The 5,000-nt window shown below is 49.8% G+C and overlaps 1 protein-coding gene across 5 annotated transcripts in view; it reads right to left on the bottom strand.

The window, feature by feature from the left end:
* LOC126572269 (mucin-5AC) overlaps window positions 1–5,000 on the bottom strand; it is a 122,266-nt gene that overhangs the window by 50,638 nt on the left and 66,628 nt on the right. The window lies entirely within an intron of this gene.

The raw sequence follows: 5,000 nt of genomic DNA, 5'->3' as shown, positions 1-5,000 counted from the left end.
TGATTACTTTTTACCGATCACCGAGCGCTGGTCGAGAGGCAGAAAATAATGTTAATTACATCCTGCATTGCGCTCCATGCCGGAGGTATGGGTTGCGGGTGGTCCGGAATGGAAATCACATTTCTACCGACCGGTTGAAGCCGCAGCAGCCCTGCTCTCAGCTTTTTTTTTCTTCCTCACGAATCACGAGCGCAACTAATGATGAATCGTTATGCTTTTAAGTTGAAACTACTGGCGGGAACATGGCCAGGTTCCGGGCTACTATGGTCCGGATGGTTGGAATGTAATTTAACTATCGCGGTTCATACGCGGAGTGGGAGTCGTGGGAAACCATTATTATGTCTGCGAACGAGCAGGAGCAGTAAAGGAAGAGCATCCTCAGCTCCTAATGGGTTCCGGTCTGATTAATGAGCATATTTTACCCGCGGCTAGCGGTAGGGCTGGGAGCACCTTAGCACCGGTGTAGGCATAAGCCCTGTTTCGCAGTACCAGGTGTGTCCTTTTTCTGGTTGCTTGAGTTGAGACTTTTGCACGAATTAAACACGATCGTAAACTATTTATGCGCGCGTTCTATCTCTATCTCTCTCAGAGCTTGGCGGTTGCAAGTAATCCATTTCCGTTAGTGTATCCGGTGGGGCCGCTTGCCTAATTGAATCGTGGGCACGAATTGAACAGAAACACGAAAGATGCATTTTACGCGCACGCTATCCAACCGGAAGAGGCCGCAGGGAACTGTCAAGAAGGAGTGCCCCGCTCGTATGAGAACCTATTATTAGTCGATCGTAAATATTTAAACATCCTCCTAAGTGCCTGGTGCGGTGTGGCTTCAGATAGCGCTGATAGAGCGAGAACAGGAGAGAGCAGAAGAGAGAGAGAGAGTGAGTATATTTTTCAGCTTAATTATTGCCTCTAAAATGCACTGATGCTGCTAAAAGGCGTGGAACTGCATAAATTATGATCCGGAAGTAGGGCAGCACCACCACCACCACCATATGTGTACGTGTGTGTTTGGCTGTGCAAAAGTTTCGTTTCCTTCGGATGAAGGCGGATAGAAGACGCTCAGGAAGCATGTCTTATTCATGGATTCAAGGATTGGTGCTCGATTGTTTCGCAGAAAGTTTCGCGCCAGGCTAGAGCGAAAGATGCTGCTCCTTTCGCGCCGGTTTAGTTTCCCCATTCAATCGAACCATGGACTGGATAGATCCATACGGACGAGATCAGCAGCATACAGCCCGTCAGTACGTCACATTTCGCCGGATAAGACATTTTATGGTTGCATAACATGTTCAAACATCCACATTATCTTCGTGCGGCGGCATCGGTCCGCGAATGGATGCTGCTGCAATTATCAAAGAGAGACAGCGGGAGCAAACAAGACGTTAGAGTGTCGAGCCTTTTTAGTGCTCCATAGAGCCGTCGAGATGGCCACATCTGAACATTCAGAATAGCCGCTCAGTCGTCCGCTTTCACTTCTCGCCGCCGGCCACGGAAACTGGGGGTAAATTAATTTGAAGCGAAGGCTTAAGTAACGTTTTACGACATGCCAGCATTTCGCTGCACTCCTTCCCTGCTGAGCCTAAGATGGGCTGACGGGACTGTTCTCATCTCATCTCCCTGGGCCCCCGCGGGTACACAGTTTGGAATCGGATCCAGTTATCGTTGATGAAATCTCATTTTCTCTCGAATCTTACCGGTCCCAACTGGTCGGGATGTTATTATCGGGCTTCCGCTTCCGCCCGAGTGACCATTTCCGGCCATCACTTCGCCGTGGAGTAGGAAATGCAGAATCGCTGGACGCTGAATGGCTGGGGCCGACGAAGAAGCGAGAGGCAAACGATGGTAACTCGTCAAATTCATAATCTGACCCAGAATCGCGTGGTCGTCTTGCACCAGGACGTCCGTCCATGGTTGGGAAACGTGGTGGCGACACGGCATTTTACAAATTGGAAGTGAAGTTTCTAAAGGAAGCGCGCGTTGGGTCCTAGAAATCCAGGACAATGGACAACTGATGAATGGGATTGTGTTTTTAGGAATTTCGGTGAGTTCCGTCAAGTGTTTTGTTTAAATTTTGTCCCCTGGCGTTCTATAATTAACTTTGGCTGGAACTTGTAAGTGGTAGAAATCCTTGGAAACAAAATTTGGCAAAACACAAATCACTCCTCGGAGGAATCAAGACAATGCTTTTGAGTAGCACCCGAAAGCGGTGGCCAAAGGATGTCCCCCTTATCGGAAAGAGGCCAATAATCGACCATTCCAGAGAGCGGCAGCGGCAAACGTTCCCTTCGGTTCGATAATAGCAATAACCATTTAGAAGATGCGCCACCAACAATGCGCATTCGCTGCTCGCCTGCTCGAACCACAATCCGAGCAGCGTCGTTTGGGCACGTCCGCACGATACCGAAAAGGCTTTGAGGATCGGCTGCAGACAGGATTATGCCGGTAACATACTCCCAATCGGGAAAGGGGAAGGTACATATGCTCGATCCGATACGACCGTTACGGGTGTGTACGGTTCGCGATTGCTTTTGGGGCAATTTCTGGGACCCCACGGGGGAACGAGGAAACAGATTATCGAGCCGACGACGATTCCGGTTGACATTCGCACCGTTTTCGCTTGTTGTCGCTCCAGAAACTTCTTCCTTAACGACCTCGCAATGCACTAAACCTAAACGGATGGAGAAAAGGACCTCAATGCGTACAACGTCATCTATATTGATCAGCGCGATTCTAATGCGAAGCGGGAAAGGGGATTAGGTGAGAAAGCCACCCATGGAGCATGTAGTCAGCATCACACAGGATGCCTTGACTCTCGAAGGGAACACGCAAATGGCGATTGGCATTTGCGGAGGTCCTTCTTCGTGCAGGTAAATGCCGCTGCAATAACCGAAAAGAATGGACGTGTGTGGGGGCCGATGAGTGTTTATCCCGAATCGTCACAAGACACGCAGCCGGGTTTGGGTTTGGGGTTTGTGCGAAAGAAGGTTCGCGGTAGTGACGTGCGAAAGAGCCATTTAATGTCGTGCTAAATGCGGTTTGCATGCATAATGACGATAGGAGGGACGAAGCACCAGTGCTTCTGGTGAGTTATGTTGCGTTCCCGGGGCTCAGGGAATATGAGGAAGAATGTTACCTTGCTATTTATAATAATTACACCTTCGTGTGTGTTAACTGCCAATAAGGCCAGGAGAGACGATAACATCATTTCCTCCAAAGAAAAAACTGTTTTTTTGATTGAGTGAAATGTTGATTCGTCCAATTCGATGGCAGCGAACATTTAATTCCGTTCATCATTAGGCTAATCCCTAATAAACCCCGTAAATTGACTTAGCAGGTGGTGTTATGCTACCGTCAGAGGCCCATTGGGCATTTCAAATGCGAGGATCATACATTCGGCAGTCATCAGTTGATAACAGCGCGCCGAGGTTGCAATCAAATTTTAATCAACTTCACAAGGGCCACTCCTTCCGTTAGGTGTGAGTTCGTGATTTATCCTGATTGAATCAATTTCCAGCCATCCAGACACTAGTTGCAACGCATTCTGTGCACTTCTCTTCCGAGAGAACTCGAGGTCATGTGATCGTTAGCGAGTACGGTACGTGTCACTCACGCCAGCGATAGACGCGTAGGCGCTCCGCTACATATTTGTACGCCAAATGTTTGTCTAATCATTAATTGAGGCAATCTACGGCATGAGTCGGGACGAGTATGTTTGAAGAGTTCTGCAAACGCAGCGTACAGCATCTAGTTGCACAAGTTCTAGCGAAGGCCGTGGAATGGAACTCAACTTTTCGGGAAAGTACTCCTCTTGGAGGATAGTAAATAGTTAACCTGCCACATCCCTTTTAGTGCTTTTCCTGGAAGGACTCTCGTAGCACAAGATGCGATGCTAGTGTTCGCAACAGCAATTTACTCGATACATTTTATCCAACAGCGAATGAGCATTCCAGAGGACGCGAATCTTGGGAAAATACACTACTAGGAAACTCGCTCCCAATGAAGCTATCAATAGGGAAGGCAAGGGAGCAGACACGAACGCGCGATGAAAGGAAGCGAGAAATCGATGATAAGTGAACGGAAGCTTAAAGACATTCCATTTGGCGACTGCTTGTCAGCTCGCCGGGAGTCACGGGAAGCACTAACACCAGGAAACTTTATCTGCAGTTCCTCTCGATACGCCGGGCAGCTCCGCAGGAGGCAGGCGGGATGGGCGGGGGGTTCAATGAGTTTAGCCGTCGGAACTGGAGTCACCCAGACATGGCGCGGTCCACCTTTAGTATGAATTCAATTTAAATTCTGTTTACCCAGACGAGTACCGAGGTAACATGTGCGTCCGTTCCGGTGGCGTCCCTGGTCTGTGTCCGTTCATTGGCCGCTGCCAATTGGCGCACGAAAGTTTGTCTTTCGAGTCGACGGATCCATCCCAGACCGGCGAGACCCGTCCGTCCGTCCGTCCGTTGGTTCCGTTTTTCCGGTGCAAACTGTTTGCAAAAGTCAGACGACGACGTCTGCGACGCCGGCGATGCTATTGGATGACGACAACGTGGCGAAAAAGGTGCGAAGAATGGGAAGGAATGAATTAAAACTATGTATCAAACTTTCAAGCTTTTTCAGCTCGCCATCGAAGGAACGCGCGGCAGGTTCTTGTTGCATTAAAAGGGCGCGTTCGGTGGCCACAGTCGAGATGGCGCCGGCGCGTACCCTCGCCCGCTCCCCAAAGTCTCGCGTCTCCTGGAGCGTTAACAAATTCATTCCGATGTATCCCGTGGTGGTGGGCACTCGCAGGAAAAGAGCAAAAGCTCAAGTGATGAGCGAAAAGTTCAAAACATTCGCTACAGCCAACACGATCTATTGACCGGCCCCACCACGAGCTCGAGGCGCCCCGGGGAGTCCTCGGTGTGCTCTGCTCTGCCGGAACTGATGTTACCGCCCGTGCACCGTGGTCTGGAGTCATTCGGAGGTGGTTTGATTGAGCGATTTTAAGCACAAGACCTGTCGGAACC

Source organism: Anopheles aquasalis, chromosome 2, assembly GCF_943734665.1.
Source record: "Anopheles aquasalis chromosome 2, idAnoAquaMG_Q_19, whole genome shotgun sequence".
Lineage (NCBI taxonomy): Eukaryota > Metazoa > Arthropoda > Insecta > Diptera > Culicidae > Anopheles > Anopheles aquasalis.
This window is presented reverse-complemented; position numbering and strand designations above follow the sequence as displayed.